Consider the following 19,166-nt stretch of genomic DNA (forward strand, 5'->3'; position numbering starts at 1 on the left):
TCAGTTCCGTGACTAGCAAACAGGACAAAGCAGGAAAAGTGTCAGATAGAGGAGAGCTTTTAGGCTGGCCAAGCAGTGAAGAGACAATCAGGCACCTCTGTTCAACCTCTGCACTCATCAGACCTCGGGTCCCCCTAGGAGACACCAGATACCACTGGTTTCAGCTTGGAGAACAGGCTTATGGCTGAGAAGAAACCCAGTTTCTTGGGCATTTATTGTTGCCCCCTCCTTAACTGCCCTCCTTCCCTTTCCCCTCTCTAGCCCTTAAGCAGATATTTCAAATTTATTAATAGGTCTCAAGTCCAATCATTGAGCTACAAACAGCAGAACAAACCTGTGTTTCTTCACAAGTCCATTAAAAAAAATGACAGAGACCTGGCCTAGCTGCACAGAGGGGTGAGCTGGTTAATTTAGCTTTCACTTCTAAAAATATTCAAGGCAATTTAATAGCTTCATGCAAACAGCCGTGTCTGGATGTCAAATCATCCCTTCCTTGATATGAATCATGGTTTGGTCTGTTATCCCTTTAGCAGGACAGCTGGGTGATTAAATGTGGACTGGAGGGAGTCTGCCTGGGTTTGAACCCCACACTTGCTGCGTGACCTTGGGCAGGTCACTTACCCTCTGTAGTAGGCTAAATAATGGCCAAAGGTATCAGGTCCTAATCCCTGGAAGTGGTGAATGTTACTTTACACAGTTAGGTTTTTGCAGACATTGTTAAATTAAGGATTTTAGACAAAGGGTTTATCCTGACTTATCTGGATGGGCCCTGAACGCCATCATATGTCCCTAAGAGGCAGGGTATCGGGCTCACTGCATCAGAAGGTGCAGTGATGACAGAAGCAGAGAGAGAGATCTGAGGATGCCACACTGTTAGCTTTGGAGATGGAGGAAGGGGCCACAGGCCAAAGAATGTAGCTCCAGAAGCTGGAAGAAGCACAGATTTCACCCTAAACACTGGAGGGTACAGCTGCGCCGACATCTCGATTTCAGTCCAGAGAAGCTCATGTTGGACTTCTGGCATCCAGAGCTGTGAGAGAACAAATTTGAATCGTTTTAAGCTACGAAGTGCATGGGAATTTGTTACGGTATCCCTAAGAAACTTGTACACCCTCTCTGGGTCATGCTTTCCATGACTCCAGATCGGATGGGGGCAGGGAGCTAATGGGGTGGCCAGTGACCGAGGTGGTGAAAAGTGACATGGGGAGATACTGACCACAAACACCACAGCTGAGCAATTTCCTAGGGACACAGGGCAGACATCCACAGATGCACTCCTTGACTGCAAGAGCCTGGGGTAACACTACACAAATCCCAGCCATATTTGTGACTTCGCAGTCAAAATCTCACTTTGCCACTGGGTGACCTGGAGCAGATTATTCAACCCTTCAAAGGATCAATTGCCTGAGCTGCTAAATGTGTTAAATAAGGTAACAGGCACATAGCAAGCACAAGGCTGGTTTCCTTATGGTCCCCTCAAGGAGCGAAGAAGCAAGAGGGGCTCCTCTTATCTTGCTCTCCACTCCCTTCCATTTGAACACTGATGAGATAAGAAAGTTACGCGAAGTTGACTCCCATAGTTTCACTGCACACTACCACAGGGGCCCCTAATGTCAACTTGCAGACCAGGATGGGTCCTTGATGGAGTTCCCGTAGGCCATTCAACATCCATTAAGCACCTATTTATTGAGCACCTACAAAGTGCCAGGCACTGGTCAAAGCACAGCCCCCGTGAAATTTTTTAAAGCGAACAATGTAGTGCAGGGCCGCTGCCAGCTCTGAAAGTGTTTTGCACAGATTAGAGAAGGTTGCCCTTTCTGGGCAAACACAGCCCTGTTGGCACACGGCTTAGCAAGCAGGGAGACCTTTTGTGTAACAAAAAGCAAACCTCTTCATCCGAGTGGACACAGCCCGTGCAGGGGGCATGGCTTGGCAAGCAGAGTGAGAACTGGATTTGGGCCCTGTGTGCCCCTCCTCCAGGTGTGCCAGTTGTGCGCAAGCGTCCAAACAGACAGCATCCCTGAAGTCATGCATTTTTCTTAAAGATAAATGGGTTCTGTTTAAGGGCTTCTCTTTTATTCTGTAATTTCAGACTGTGAAAGTGTCTTTTCTTTTACAAAATGAGGGCGAGAGTAGATGGTAGTTGTTTGTTTTATCTCTTTTGTTAAATGTCCTCACTTAGCAAAATAAAAAGTTGACAACTTTCTTCCAGTTCTCTAGTTTGGGCATTTTACTGGTTCATAAAATTCAAAATTTGGGGAATAAATTACTGACTGATGGGAGGTATGACATGGTAAGAAGCCCTCTGTTCAAGCAAAGGAAAAGTCATCCAAACAACATAGACCTAGGCAGGTACCATCAGTGTCCCTGAGCTGCAGTGATTCACATGACGTGATCTTGCAGAACCTGCTGGGTTGCTATGGTTATCTCACCATACCTATCCATTACCCTTGTGACACATGAGGTTCATACCACATAGATATTCAGAAAGATTTTTTTATGTGTCTCAGAAATGAACATGCTAGCAATAAATATCATTGCTTGAATGCAGCTGCATACACACATGAATATATTTATGCACACAGGAGAATCATTACTTCTTGCATGCGTTGGTGATTAGATGTACTTCATCGGAAGTTCACACAGCTGTGGAATGGGCAGACCTTGGTCTCCAGAGACAAATCTAGATTTTCTCTCTTAGGCAGGATCCCGTCAGTTGCCAGAAAAAGAGAACTGAGAACTAGTCTTGGTAAAAAAAAAAAAAAAACAAAAAACAAAAAAAAAAAAAAAGAAAAGAAAACAAAACAAAAATAAAAAAAAGATGGGGATGAGATGGGGGAAATGCGTTGCCTCACATAATTGAGAAATGAGGTGTTTGTTTCAGGTACAGCTTGATCCAGGGGTTCAGGGACAGACAGTATCAGTACCAGGGTTCCTCCCACCCCCATGAACTCTGCCTTCCCTTGTACTTACTGACCACAGGCTCTTCCCTGGGGATGGCCCCACCATGTGTTCAGTTGGCTGCCAAAGTTCAAACCTTGGATGGAGAGATTAACCTTCCCAACAGCTCAAAAAGTTCTGTGCCTGTGTCTCATTGGCCCGAATTAGATCATATACCCATCACGTGAGGGGGACGGTTAGTTCCTTGGAATAAAGTCATGGTGCATGGCCATGGTCAGGGGATGCTGCCAGTCACACTGAATTTCACTTCAAAAAGGAGTGGGTCTAAGAAATTAGTCCCCAAATAGACATCTCCACGCAGCTCTGCCTCCTTTTGCATCCACCCCACCTCCTCCCTGATCTGTTCTCCACCTGCTCTGTGCTCCGAGAGGCTGACCCCCGAGGACTACAACACCAAGCCCCTTGCTGGCTGGCCCCTGACTGGGTCAGACAACGGGAGGCACCAGCAAGATATCTGAAGGAGGGAGGAGGAAGAGGTTGGGGTATTTCTTCCCTGCATCCTCTTTGTCCTAGTGCCTCCCCAGAACCCACTCCCTCTGGGTGCTGGTCACACCATGTCTGTCAGCCTTTGAGGGAGTAACAGGCTCCTTCTGCTTCTAGTCTCTAGACATCTCAGCATCCCGTGTTTGTTCCTTTGACCCCGACCAGGTATGTGTACGTTATCCCTTAAGTCTTTTAATTTAAACCATGAGTTAGAAAACTTTAGCCCACAAGCCAAATACCACCCTCCCAGTCTCCTTTTGCAAAGAAAGTTTTACTGGAACAGAGCCACGCACGCTGTTTAGGTATGTCTAAACATACCTGGGACTGAAATTTTATGTGACCTGCAAAGCCAAAAATATTTACCATCTGGCCCTTTATGGAAAAAATTTGCCAACCCCTGGGTAAACCACCTGAATGGATTGGGTTTCCTGCTGGGACCCTGTCTATTACATCTCCTTATAAAATGTAAGGCGAGAACACAGCTTTTGCTGTAGGATTTGTATGTGAAGGTTGGGACGATACTAAAATGACCGGCCTAGCTATCCTGATGGCTCAAGAGAAAACCACACAGGGAAAAGACAAGTTTTTCTTTTTTTTTTTTTTTTTGAGATGGAGTCTCGCTCTGTCGCCCAGGCTGGAGTGCAGTGGCTCAATCTCGGCTCACTGCAAGCTCCGCCTCCCGGGTTCACGCCATTCTCCTGCCTCAGCCTCTCCGAATAGCTGGGACTACAGGCGCCCATCACTACGCCCGGCTAATTTTTTGTATTTTTAGTAGAGACGGGGTTTCACCATGGTCTCGATCTCCTGACCTCGTGATCCACCCGCCTCGGCCTCCCAAAGTGCTGGGATTACAGGTGTGAGCCACCGCGCCCGGCCAAGTTTTTCTTTTTAAAAACTACAGTGAGCACTGCTCTCTCCTATCCTTGGAGTTAACGGGTCTCAGGGCAGAGAACGCACCCCACTGCCCCTGTTCCTGTCCCATGCTCGTATAGACAGCACACCTGAGTGTTCCGACTTCATCAGGGCATGCCAGTGAACAGGAAAATCAATATGTAAAGAAACAAACCAAAATGCTGGATGAAAAAGATGAACATTGCTAGGTTTAGGAAATAAAAATGTTCTAAACAGACAAACAGTAAGCAAAGTGCTTTGATTTGTACTGTTTTCCAGTCCATAAAACCCTAATATCTGCCGACGTTTCATTAAAAGCTTCCATGCCACTCGGCATGCCTGCTGTGCCTTGAATAGATGGCTGCAAAAATGTTATCCGAGCTGCAGACCCAATCTTTTGCAATGTTTTACATGGGTGCTAAATGGGGGAGAAGTCTGATCAATCACAAACAGAACTCCAGTTTAGGGGAGAAGTAAATGTTGGCGTTAAATGAACAATATCTATCATTCTGCATTGTGGTTCTTCCAGTCAATCAAAAAAAAAAAAAAAAAGATAGGCAAAGAGCATTTATTGGAGTGAAGAAAAAAAAAAAGAGTAATGAACACATGCAACCAGATCCTTCGGCTTTCAGAAACAGAGAGGGCTTGTGTTTTGAATAATACATAGTGAAATAAATGTTCAAATTATGTTGGAAAATGGTTCATTTGGACTCCTAGCCCCTTCCAATCTCTAACCCGAATAATACTCCAGTTTATGAAATCCCTTCCTAATATATCAAAGGCTCTTCACCTATTGTTGCATTCATTCCCTCAGTGGCCCCTACTGGAAGCTTGCTGAATGACCAGCCAGACCGGAATGTATTGTGCGGGACTCTTTTCTTTAATGACCTCCATTTCTGTGGCTGCAAAGAGGAGGAAAAAGCCCTGGTCGGGAGATCAGCATCCTGAAGTGGATTCTGAGCTTTGAAGCTGAGAGGCCTTGAACAAATGATTAAATCACTCTCTGAATCTCAGTTTCTTTATCTGTAAATTGAAACCAACACCTCTCGCCTGCCCCCACCCCAGATTCTGGTAAAGTCATTCATTCACATTTGATGAATATTTACTAAGCACATTTTATGTTTCTGGAGGGTGCTGGGTGAGGAGGAAGAGGCACTCCCTGTCTTCTGGAAGCTCACATGTAGAGGAGAATGATCAGTGACAATATGATGTGTAAGCTCAGAGACAGTTCCTGAAGGCACTGGGAGGGACCTGTGGACAAGGAAGAATTGTGGGAAGAAGGGGTCTCTAAATGGATTCTGAAGAATAAGTCGGTGGGGAGGAGAACAAAGGAGGATATTATCACCACAGGGAAGAGGACAGAGAATGTGACCCTTCAGAGGAGGTACTGAAAGCATTTTTGCACAGCTGAGTCACAAGATTCAAGGTAGGGCGAGATTCAGGGCAAGAGCCCTGAAAACAAAGGACAGCTAAGTACCCAGATATCAAGGGCCTCCAGGTTCTGTTAAAGAGTTTGGACTTCTCCCTGAGGAGAGTGGGGAGCCCACTGAAGTGTTCCTGTTGGGGATGATGGCCTGCTTCCATATGTTTTAGGCCACCCCCACCAGCCCACCTCAATAACTTCCAGGTGGAGGAGTTACAGAGGGCAGACTGGAGGCTTGGGATCCAGTGAGAGACGTCAGTGGCTCGAAGGAGAGAAGAGGCAGAGGTAAGAGGTGGCATTATAGGTGGACTCCATCCATTGGGGAGAAAAGGGAGAGGAAGGCATCACCAAGGAAACTAGGTTCTGGCTTAGATGAAAGGGCAGATGCCGATTCTATTCACTGAGAGGGCGCATGCCTGAAGGTGGTGCCTGGTGCAAGGCAAGGTACACAGTAGGTGCTTAGTAAGTGTTTGCTGACTCAAAGCAGAATCTTTATTCTCCTAGCTTCATTCTCCTCCTACCCCTGTTAACATTGCACCCCCCCAACCCCGCCTCAGCTCCACCCCCACCTCATCCTGCACATCACTGCCTGGTAAATCTTCTTAAAACACCAATTTGTCTGTCAGATTTTAATGGCTCATTTAAATGGCTCAGGATTTCCCCAGACACCACTCAAAGCCCCTCTGCTCAGCACTCCACACACCCAGCCAGCCTTGCTTCTGCTCTGCTTCAGTCAGGCCTTGGGACATCGGCCACGTGACCTGCTCCCCTCAGGGCCTCTGCTGGGGCAGTGCTCCCCTCCAGGAGCATCCGCCTTCCTTTCATTCTGCTACCGCAAATTTGAATCAGAATCACAGAGGAGACCAGGGAAAAAAGAAAAAAAAGTCAATTCCCTCTGGATTCCTGTTGCTTCTACTAATTCAAGGCAGGCTTAATTCTTTGACATCCAGGCAACTCATCGGGTCTGTGGCTGAAGAAGCTGCAAGAGAGGAGAAATAGGAGGTAAATTTATCTAGATTAAAGATAAATTGGCAAACAAGCTATGTCTTAATATATCCTTCTAGCATATCCCAGACTCTTAGAGTCCTTTTGATTTTGAAACATGTTTTTAAAGCATGAGTGGATTATGATCGTCAGAAAAAAAGCAGTTTCTTCCAGGCCTTAAGCTATAAAAACTGCTATTCCTGTTCTCTCTGCAAATGAGCCCACTTTAGTATGCCCTGCTGGGAAATGAAGGCAATTGCTTTATTCCTGGGAATTACCAAAGATTTACTTGAAAGTGCCACCTCACACACAGTGGGTAATAAGTCTAAATGAAAAGGAAAACAATTAGCCCAAATGTGCCAACTTCAACAGTGTTGATTGGTTGGTTGATTTTGAAAGCTTAATTTTATTTCTAGAATCAAAAATTACAAAAACAAACAACAAACTACAAAACCCCCAGTGGTTAAAGTCGTTGGATGAGAAGTCCCTAGGAAGAACACAGATGGGGTTCCTTCCAGGGCCACCTACCTTTGTGCTTGAGCCCACCTAGGACCCTGGGAAAACTGCCCATTTGGACAAATTGGGCCCCCAAATTGCAATCCATCAGGCCAAGAAAGCTACAGAGCCACCAAAAATAACAAATAGAGCCATGTTCTCTTGTCTGTCCTGCATACTTCCCATTGGAAATGACAGGCCTCCAGCCCCAAGCCGGCTTCACCGTCCATCCAACCACCAGGGCAGCGTTTCTCAAGATATGGTCTAATAACCATGTGCACCTGCATTAGTATCACCTAGACTCCTTATTAAACACACAGATGCATGACACCCATTCCACACTTACCAAGTCCAAACCTCTGGAGGTAGTTTTTTTGTTTTGTTTTTTGTTGTTGTTTTGTTTTGTTTTGAGATGAAGTTTCACTCTTGTTGCCCAGGCTGGAGTGCAATGGAGTAATCTTGGCTTACCACAACCTCCACCTCCCAGGTTCAAGTGATTCTCCTGCCTCAGCCTCCCAAGTAGCTGGGATTATAGGCATGCACCACCACCCCAGCTAATTTTGTATTTTTAGTATACAAATTACACTAAATAATTTCTCCACGTTGGTCAGACTGGGTTTCTCCACGTTGGTCAGACTGGTCTCGAACTCCCGACCTAGGTTATCTGCCCACCTCTGCCCCCCAAAGTGCTGGGATTACAGGTGTGAGCCAACATGCCCAGCCCAGCCGGAGGTAGTTCTATTCTTCAACATCATCAGGGTAGCCACACTAACAACACTTCTTTTTCCTCTTAGTCCATGGGCATTTTCCTTCAATTGTTCTCAACATATCCAGCTTAAGGTCCTTGGTCCATTGTTTCAGTAACAAATCTTGCTAATGTTGTAAACTTCCTTGCAATTCTACTGTGTTCCTCCAGTAAACACACTCCCTATCCCCGTCAATAACTTTGTCAAATCTCTTCAAACTACAATTTCCTAATTGCCGATCCCCCAACCTTCTTGCACTTAACTTCACTTCTAATTCTCTGAGATTTAGAGGCTACCAAATGAGATGTCTCTCCTCTTTCAGACACCAACACATGTACCTCTGTCTCCATGGGCCCCTTTCTTCACCTTGACTCAAGATCCCACCCCAACTCCTTCTCGGAACTTTATACTATCAAGATGCCTCCTGTCTTCCGGGTGTTCAGTCACCGCCTTTCAATCAATCCTTCCTCTTGGCTCTTTTTGGCTTTGTAGAGTATCATTAGTGACAATTAGTGTGAGTATTCTCTCCAATATCCCAGGAGGAGAATCATTACATCAATGAAGACATACTATATACCTGGCTACCGCAACTGAATGTTAACCTGATTGTTACCTTTAAATCCTTTTTTTTAAAAAAAGCATAATAATGTGTTTCAATATAGTTTTAAAAACTTTTTATTATAAAAAATTTTAAACTTTTTATTATAAAATTATAAAAATTTTCAAATATATTAAAAAATAGAGGAACTAGTATAATGAACTCCTACTTACCCATCAGCCAGCCTCAACAATTGTCACCATTTTTTCAATGTATATATTTTATTTACTTTATTTTATTTTAGAGACAGAGTTTTGCTCTGTTGCACAAGCAGGAGTGCGGTGGCACAATCTCGGCTCACTGCAACCTCTGTCTCCCGGGCTCTAAGATTCTCCTGCCTCAGCCTCCCAAGTAGCTGGGATTACAGGCATGCACCACCATGCCCAGCTAATTTTTGTATTTTTAGTAGAGACGGGATTTCCCACATTGGCCAGGCTCGTCTTGAACTCCTGACCTCAGGTGATGCACCCACCTCCACCTCCCAAAGTGCTGGGATTACAGGCATAAGCCACTGCACCTGGCCATATTTTAAAGATATTTCCATATATTGGGCCGTCACATTATGCATCTCTAATTGATAAGGGCCAATTTTATAAAACATAACCTCCAGACCATTATCACAGCTAAATAACTGTAATTCCTTAATATCACCTAATTCTGAGTCCATATTTTATTTTCCCAACTGTCTCCAGGATGTCTTTTTATAGTTGGGTTGTTCAAATCAAGATCCAGACAAGGTTCTCATATTGTATCTCATTGTTTTGCCTCAAGTTGTTTTTGTCCTCTGATAGTCTCCCTGCCTTTATATTTTAAAATGCCATTGATTTCTTGGGCCGTTTGTTACATAGAGTGTCCCACACTCTTGACTTGGCTGATCACATCCTTAAAGTGCTGATAACTTGTGTCTCTATCCCCCCTATTCCCCCATATTTCTGTCTTTTTTTTTTTAATCAAGAGTACTTCATAGGCAGTACTTTTAAACATACTTACATGATGGACGCCGCTTTCAGAAAATCTGTCCCTCATCCTCACATCCTCTTCCAGCTACCAACTTTCCTCCTCCCCATCCATAGCTGAACGAGTCTCCAGAAAGCCACTATGTTTACTTTCTTAATTTCTTCAGCTTTCACCCTCTCTTCAACCCAGTCAGATCTGGCTTCTGCTCCTGTCACACCCAGAAACAGTAATGACCTGCATTCCTTCAAATCAAACAGATATTTCTTTGATCAATTCCCATCTTATTCCAGTTATAGAATTCAATAGCTTAAGGCAGGAATTTATTTGTATCTCTCATAGTTCCATGGATTGACTGGAATCAGCTGAGCAGTTCTCACTTGGGGCCTCTTAAGGAGCTGGCATCATCTGAAGGCTTCACATCCTAGAAGGCTTCTTTCTTCACATGGCTGCTATCCAGGTTGGATCTCAGGAACAACTGGGGATTGGGATTGCTCCCTCTTTCTCCTTGCCCTTCCATAGGGTACCTTCACATGGTAGTTTGGGCTTCCTCACAGCATGGGGGTTTATGGGTAAACAGACTTCTTACATGGGGGCTGGCATCGCACTGAGAAAGTATTTCAGGAGACCAAGGTGGATGTTGCAAGGATTTCTGTGACCTTGATAGTCATGTAGTGTCCCCTCTGCTTCAGTCTAGTGATTGAACGGGCCCCGCCCCCCTTCAGTGTTGGGGGCACTACACGAAGGTATGAATTTCAGGAGGCGTAGCTCCCGGGGGCCATCTTTGGAGACTATCACACTTCTCCTTTGACTTTTCAACAATTATCAGCACCTCAGCGCATTACCTGATTTTTGAAATACTCTCACCCCTTGCTCCCATAACAAGCCACTTTTCTGTTCCCTTTCTACCTCTCTGACAAAAACCTCTCAGTGGTCTTCACAGGCCCCGTCTACCTCTGCCCAGTCCTCCAGGCCTGGTCCTAGGTTTCTTCTCTTCCAAGCCTCTTCTCTCCCAAAGCCCTTTCACATGGAAGTCCATGATTTCAGTTAATTCCTAAAATGGGCTTGACTAAAGTATTATTCACTCCAACCCAAACCTGTCCTCTGAGCATCATATCCCACCTTCTAGAAACCTCTTCTTGAATATTTCAAAGGTATATTAACATGTTCAACTAAACTCAGAATCGACCCCTGCCCCAAAATGAGCCCCTTCCAGATTTCTTCATTTCACCTAATGGTACCCTCACTGCCTCCAGTTACACAGAAACTTGAGAGTCATCTCTCTCTCTCTCTCTCTCTCTGGTTGAGTCTATTCATTCTATCACCAAAATATTACTTCTAAAATATTTCTGCCCACTCTTCCCCACCTCCACTGCCGTCACCCTCTATCCAGGCCATCCTCTGGGGCTATCCCTAGAAGAAGATGGGACCCATAGGAACTCAAGCCAGTGCAGAGTTTATGCAAAGTACTGACCCTTAAAAGGGAGCCACTCTGTACTGGCACTGGCATCTTTTATTGGCTCCGGGAGATACTGTTAAAAACAGAAACTCAAAATTGAATTTTAATGATGGTTCATTAAAAAGATATTCATTTTGCAGCCTCTCACCTCAAGTGTGGGGCCCAAGGCAGATACTCCATATTCTCTTCCTGAAGGAAAGGTATGCTAACAGGTCTCCCTTCATCCACTCTTGCCCCCTAGAACCTGCCCTCCACATGGCAGCATGAGTGAAAATGTAAATTATGTCCTCTGTTTAAAACTCTCATGACTTTTCATTGGTTTTGGGATAAAAGCAAAACAACAACAACAAAAAAAAACAAAACAAAACAAACAAACAAAAAACCCTTAGCATAGCTTACAACATAAATAAGAAACTGTATTAGTCTGTTTTCACACTGCTGATAAAGACATACCCAAGACTGGGTAACTTATAAGGAAAAAGAGGTTTAATGGACTTACAGTTCCACATGGCTGGGGAGGCCTCACAATCATGGTGGAAGGTGAAAGGCACATCTCACATGGCAGCAGGCAAGAGACAGAATGAGAGCCAAGCAAAACGGGTTTCCCCTTATAAAACTATCAGATCTCGTGAGACTTACTCACTACCACAAGAACAGTATGGGAGAAACGGCTCCCGTGATTCAATTATCTCCCACCGGGTCCCTCCCACAACATGTGGGAATTATGGGAGCTACAATTCAAGATGAGATTTGGGTGAGGACACAGCCAAACCATATCAGGAACGCAGTCTATCCTCTTACAGCATTTTGACACAAGTAACAGAAACTCAAACTCAATCTTGCTTGAACAATAAGGAATTCTAATATCTCATAGAACAGAAGTCCTGAGGTAGGGTGGCCTTTAGCAAAGATTGACTCAGCAACCCAATCTTTATCAAGGAGAAAGATTCTTTCCGTATCACTATTCTGCCATCCACGGTGCTGGCTTCTTCCTGAGAGGGGAAGATAGCTGCAGCAGGCCCAGGCTTTACATCCAGATTTCACAACACTCAGGGGAACACATGGGGCCATCTTTTCTTGTGGCTTGTTCTTGAGAGTGAGGAAACTGTTTTTGGAAGTCCCCTGTGAAACTTTCCTTAATTTCTCTTTTGCCAGAATTGGGGCCCACCCTTATAACTAAACCAATCACTGCGTGATATGGTTTGGCTGTGTCCCCACCCAAATCTTATCTTGAATTATAGCTCTCACAATTCCCACACGTCGTGGCGAGGACGTGGTGGGAGGTAATTGAATCATGGGGGCGGGTCTTTCTCATGCTGTTCTTATGATAGTGAATAAATCTCATGAGATCTGATGGTTTTATAAAGGTGAGCTCCCCTGCACAAGCTCTTCTCTTGCCTGCCACCATGTAAGACGTCCCTTGCTCTTCCACCATGATTGTGAGGCCTCCTCAGCCATGTGAAACTGTGAATCCATTAAACTGCTTTTTCTTTATAAATTACCCAGGCCCAGGTATGTCTTTATCAGCAGGTGAAAATGGACTAATAAACTGGAAGAGGGATTACCACCTGGAACTGAGAGTGAAGTTAGCATCCCCTGATGCAGAAAGCTGTGTTAGGGGATGTATGGATTCCTGAACAAAACAGGGATTCTGTTGAAACGAAGAAGGGTGTAGGCACTGCTAGGGAGGCATGTCCAGTGACCCCTACCTTGTACCTCTCCAGGTGATCTCACTCCTGCTTCTCTGGACTCTCTCCACTGCAGCTGCAGCAGTCTTCACATCCTTGTCTGCACCTGCTTCCTTCTATCACAGTCCTTGCACACACTCGCCCTGCCCAAGGAATGCCTTCTTCTAGGGAAATCCAATTCATCCATCTGTCTGGAGGAAATTTAATCTCTCTTTAACCCTCATAAATTCATACTTGGGACAGACTCCTGTTAGCAACAGATTAACAAGGGAAAAACAAGCAAGTTTATTAACATGTGCAGTGCACATCACAAGGGAGAAACTTCAATAAAAGGTGTCAACCTAATGTAACCACAAGGCTCAGGATCCATTTCAAATGAATTGATTTAAGTAAAAAGTGTGAGGGTGGCCACCCCAGGACACATGGACAGCAAAGAATAGTGACCACTGTTCTCGGTGTGCGGAAAAGTGAAGATCATTTATACAGACAAAACTGGAGGTGCTGAACAGAATTACAACATTTTCCATCCAAAGGCTAACACAGAGATATAAGATTGACTGGCTACTCTTGGTTAATGCTTTAAGGAGTTTGCTTAATATTCTGTTGAGAAGAGGTAACAGTCACAAGGGTCTCTGTCTCTGAAGTCATTTAGTCTAGGTTTAAATGAAGAACAGAAAATCTAGTAAAATATAACTCTCAACACAAAAGTCAGGAAGAAACAGTCATGCATCAGAGAAGAAAAACAGGCATGTTATATGACTCCTTTTCCAAGGCTTAACTTTTCCCTTTGGCATAATCAATTTTGAAGGTCCTGAAATTTTCTGTTCAGAAAGGTAACTCCAAGCAGTGGCTTAGAACTCTGGCTTATACAGCATCTTCAACAAAGAACAAGAAATTTTAGAGAAGTGACAAGACAAAGTAAAGAAGTTGTAGGTTTCCAAAGGTGGGAAACTGCAGGAAGGGAAATATATGGGAGTAAAGTAATTGAGTAAGGTTTGTTTGCAGATTACTCCTGTGCCATATCTGAGTGAATCCCAGTAAAGAAGAATTTATATCCTGTCTTTAGACGAAAAAGCGGGGGAAGATTGGGCTTTCCCTCTGTTTGCTGCTTCTTAATTGCCTTTTGCGCAAAAATATTTATGTCAAAGAAGCATCTTTTGGGATGACATATTCTAGTTTCTTTCACTTCTAATCTCAGCTAAATGCCTTCCCCTGGGGAAATCGAACTCATCCTTTTGTCTGGGAGGAAAAGCTGCTAGAATAAAAGCAGACAGAAGAACATGGAAAGACTAGACTTGCTGAGTCTCCTGGCCTTCATCTTTTTCCCGTGCTGGATGCTTCCTGCCCTTGAACACCAAACTCCAAGTTCGGCAGCATTTGGACCCTTGGACCCTCCACCAGTGGTTTGCCAGGGGCTCTCGGGCCTTCAGCCACTGACTGAAGGCTACACTGTCAGCTTCCCTACTTTTGAGGTTTGAGGACTCAGACTGGCTTCCTTGCTCCTCAGCTTGAAGATGGCCTATCGTGGGACTTCACCTTGTGATCATGTGAGTCAATACTCCTTAATAAACTCTCTTTCATGTAAACATCTTTCCTATTTGTTCTGTCCCTCCAGAGAACCCTGACTAATACATCATTCTCCACCCCTCCCTGTGTTCACATTGTTTGCCCCATAAGTCAACTCCGTCACTGGCGCATGGCTTGCTTTGGCCAACAGGATGTGAGCAAATGTGACACAGCAGATCTTTACAAAAGCGCTTGCACATTTCTGCTTAGGCCTTGCTCGCTGAGTGGCCATGAGCACATGCCTGGGCTACTTCCTGGAGTATAACTCCCCTGGGACAGCCAAATTGTCCTAGTTATTCCAGCTGTGGCCATCCTAGCAGAGCCAATAGCCAACCAGTCCCAAGCTTGTAAGTGAGCACAGTCAAAACGAGGAAGACTGCCCAGCCAACAGCAGCTGACTGCAGAGGCATGAGTGAGCCCCGCCCAGCAGAGATCAGCCAAGCTGAGCCCAGGTCAGCTAAGACCCTGCACACTTGTAAACATCACAGTTTATTCTTGCACGACAATGAAATTATTGAGGTTGCTCATTACAAAGGATTAGTATGTCAATGGAGATCTGGTAATAAATGCGGTTTAAATATCCAGCGATTGAGGAATGGTGCAATACCTTGCAGCAATTAAGAAAGCTGGTATAAAGACTATACTTTCAGGGATCATTTCTACAGTTCATTACTAAAGAAGTTTATCTAAACATGCAGAGCACATGACACCACAAGGAGGAGGCACAACATTCTCCCTTGAGCCTGAAGCTGGCTCTTGGTGTTGCATGACTACAACAGCCATTTGTCACTGATAACTGTTCTCTTCCAGGAGAATAAGAAGGAGAAGATGCAGTTTGGGTGGTTTAAAAAAAAATAATTCTGATGCAGATATATATTGACTTGAAATGTTCACAATAGACTGATAAATTGTAGGAGGAATGGGAAGCAGGTTGCAAAACAATGTATGTAATATGACACCATTTTCATAAAACATATATTTATACATTTGCATATGAATGAGTCAGGTCTGATACACAAGATGCTGAAAGTGGTTATTTCCAAATGGTAGGATTTGGGGTGATTTTCATTTGTTGTTTATCTGTGTTTTAGAGTTATTTTATAGGAACATGTGTCACTTGTACAATTTTCAAAGGGGAGAAAAAAATCTTTTCCATAGAGTACAGCATTAAAAGAATTTGAAATCCTTTAGCTTATCCATAACAACCCTGAGTGTGTTTCAAGCACTTTTTGTGGAAAAAGTCATTGTCAGCTCTTGCAGCATCCTGTGCAGAAGACTTGGTAACACTGGCTCGTCCAGGATTCACTAAGGGTTGCAGGTAGCAGAACCCGCCTGTCTGATCCCACTGGTAACCCTGAGCTCTGTGGATAGCAGTGGCTTCATCTTTCCAGCCCACACGGAGCCAGTGAAGCCTAAAAGCTCCTCCACCTCAGAGGAGGCAAGGGTTAGGGTCACTGTGGTTCCCTACTATCCTAACAGCAGAGTAGAGCCTTCCCAGTAACTTCTTGCCCACAGAGGTTAGTTATTACCCTTAGGAAAACAAAAGAGACCTTTTAAAATTTCCTACTAACAAGAAGCCAAATTTCATACATTCAGAGTAAGAAATTCAATGCCCCAGGGCAGGACAAGGATAGCTACCACCTTAATCCTTCTAAAGAATAAAAGGACTTCCTGCCTGCCTGCCTGCATTTCCTCCTTCCTTCCTCTATTTTTCTCTTTCTTTTTCTCTCTCTCTCTCTCATTCTTCCTCTTTTCTTCCTTTCTTATCCCATTTGCAGTTAGGCTTTCACCTAAAATAAATCCTGTTTAAAGCAAATAGATCCGTCCCTGCACTCTCCTTACCAGTTCTCAATTTGCAATAAATTCCAAATACTTTTTTTTTTTTTCTGCCATTACTGCTGCTGTTGCTAAAACCCTCCTCAGAGAGCTGGTGAAAATTACCCATCAGGCTGATGGGGTCTCATGGAATCATATAATCTGATCCCAGCTTGTCCCTAAAACACTCACTTCTTTTCATCATTCCTACTTTCTTATCCTTTTGCCGAATTCGAGTAGATCTTAATCTTTTCAACACTTTTATGCCCCAGCACTGCTGCCCTACCGTCCTCATATTCTGTGGAGACATTGACTCAGAACACGCCCAACAACTGCCCTTGCATCTGCCTCTAAATGGCTCCCTGCTGTTTGTTTCCAGTGTATCACCCTCCTCACCCCCCATCTCCCGCCAAGCTCTCGACCCCAACCCAGCTGGTTTTTCCTAGGACAGTGATTATTTCGGTTCAGAAGCCAGAGGATCATGAGGAGTCCATGAGGCCCTGAAGATGATCCACAAATCTTCAGAAAGCAAAGCAGAATCTTTATGTCAATTTTTTGGTGAGACTCCCTAGCTTTCCTTTAATTTCCAAAGGGCTCTATAGATCTAGACAGTGCTTTACCAGTTACCCTCTCTTTCTTGCATTTTTAGGCTCCCTCCCTTTCAACTGGTATCCCCTCCTCCATCTACACATAACCTGGGTGTACCAGGGCCATGGACAACTATGAAATATAATTACCAGGTGTATTGGTCTGCTCGGTTTGGCATAACAAAATACCACAGGCAGGGTGGCTTAAACAGCAGGAATGTATTTTCTCACAGTTCTGGAGGCTGGAAGTTGAGATCAAGATGCCAGCATGGTTGGCTTTTGATGAGGGTTCTCTTCCTGGCTTGCAGATAGCCACTTTCTCACAATTTCCTCACATGCTCTTATGACCTTTCCTTGGTGCATGCGTTCAAGGGGCCTCTCTCTTCCTCTTCTAAGGACACCAGTCCTACTAGACTACAGCCCCATCTGTATCCCTTATGACTTCAATTAACTTTTTTTTCTTTTTTTTTTGAGACAGGGTCTTGCTCTGTCACTCAGGCTGCAGTGCAGTGGCATGCTCATGGCTCACTGCAGCCTCAACCTCCCAGGCTCAAGCAATCCTCCCACCTCAGCCTCGTGACTAGCTGGGACCACAGGTGTGCATCACCATGCCTGGCTAATTTTTTGTATTTTTTTTTGTGGAAACAGGGTTTCTCTATGTTGCCCAGGCTGGTCTGCAACTCCTGGGCTCAAGTGATTCTCCAGCCTCAACCTCCCAAAGTGCTGGGATTACAGGCATGAGCTGTCACGCCTGCCCATTTAACCTTAATTACTTCCTAAAGACTCTGTCTCCAAATACACTCACATAGGGCAGAGAAGAGGGAGTGTTAACACTTCAACATATGAAACTTGAGGTGACACAATTCAGTCAGTAGCACCAGAAATAAAAATAACTTGCCTTAAGATGTCAAAGTTGCTATCTTTGTTACACTGACAATAGATTCCTAACTTATCTTTTTTCTCTGGCTGCTTTTAAGATCTTCTCTTTATCACTGGTTTTAAGCAATTTGATTATGAGACGGCTTAGTGAAGTTTTCTTCATGTTTCTTGAACTTGGAGTTTATTGAGCTTCTTGGATCTGCAGATTATAATTTTCATAAAGTTTAGAGATTTTTTCACATCGTTTTTTTCCAAATATGTATATTTTTTGCTTCCCATTCACAGACTTGAATTATATATACAATTCCAGGCAGCATATCCCACTTCCTGGGTTCAGTGGGATAGTCCTACCTCCCTGGAGACCCTACCAACCAACACATCTTTAGCCCCTCCCTCCTGCAGTGGGCACAGCAGCTCAAGGAAGACAGAAATTTAAGTTTGTCCCGGAGATAACTAATGCTCTTTAATTTTTAAAATTCATTCTTGTCTGAGTCTTTTACTTAGGCCAGTTTCTACTGCTATGCCTCCAAGTTCATTAATATTTTCTTCTGATTGTAAAGACTGGGGGACCTCTTTCTTAAGTGATCTTTGTCTTAAGATTTGGTGCAATATATCAGTAGACCTAACAGAATGAATATCTAACAAAAGAAAGTTGAAAACTAAATGACTGTTACCTTTCTCTTTGAAATACTGTAGGAATGAAAGTTAGATATACTCTGTGACTTCCACGAGACACTGACCATTACAGAGGCTGTGACTTTTATCAGTGCAAGATGCAAGGTGAGCAGGCTCACTGAGAAAACGCACTCCAGGGACTTCACAGTTCCTGCTCGGCACGATGATATGGACTAGAAGGACAAAGATGTTAGCATGAGGGATTTCTGATCAGGGTCAAGCTGTGTTCTGATCACTAATGACTTGTCAGCTCGTGGGATGGAGGAGCAATGAGTGTCTTTGGTTACAAACTGTGATCTACCTACCAGTTGTGAAAACCATATTCACAGGAGTTGACAGCAGCAGTTGATGGCAAGATGGTACTCAGAAATGGCATTGACGTAATTTAGGATGTGGAATCATAAGTGAGACAGCACACAATTAGAATAAAGAATTGGCAGAGGGGGTCGACTTGGGAAGAAAGGTGTGGATATAAACCGTTACTGAAGAAGACAAATAGATTGTTCATGACACTGAGACTTTCTACGATACTATAGCGGAAGAGATTACCACGCATGTGGCTGACCTTATTTCATTCCGAAGTGAGATAGTTTTGGATGCAGTGCTCGTTGTTGCTGAATAAGTGACCACAATGTGCATTGTGCTTTTTTCTTTGGAAATATTTGAAACTTGTCTCAATGCTCAAAATCGATCAGAGTTACAGCTTTTGATAGTAAAATGACATTAGTCATGAGCTCTTGTGAAGATAGTCATTCTTTTTTATCTTCTTTAGAGTTAGACTGAGGGGGTGGGTATAAAAGATGGGGTCTGTAACATCTTTCTTTCTTAGATATGTATTTCCTAGTCCCATGGAAATGGTTACATTAGATGTTCTTATCATTTAATAATATACTTGTGGACTAAAAGATAAAAGTGCTATATGAAATAAGCCAATTATGTTAAACTAGCGTATCTGCCTTTAC

At 44.0% G+C, this 19,166-nt stretch overlaps 1 non-coding gene across 1 annotated transcript; it reads left to right on the plus strand.

Moving 5' to 3' along the window:
- Nucleotides 1–14,882: 14,882 nt before the first annotated feature.
- On the plus strand, nt 14,883–15,092 carry LOC115830591. The gene has a single exon (XR_004026126.1). It is a non-coding gene; the product is annotated as a small nucleolar RNA U3 (small nucleolar RNA).
- The last annotated feature ends 4,074 nt before the right edge of the window (nt 15,093–19,166 follow it).

Source organism: Nomascus leucogenys, chromosome 15, assembly GCF_006542625.1.
Source record: "Nomascus leucogenys isolate Asia chromosome 15, Asia_NLE_v1, whole genome shotgun sequence".
NCBI lineage: Eukaryota > Metazoa > Chordata > Mammalia > Primates > Hylobatidae > Nomascus > Nomascus leucogenys.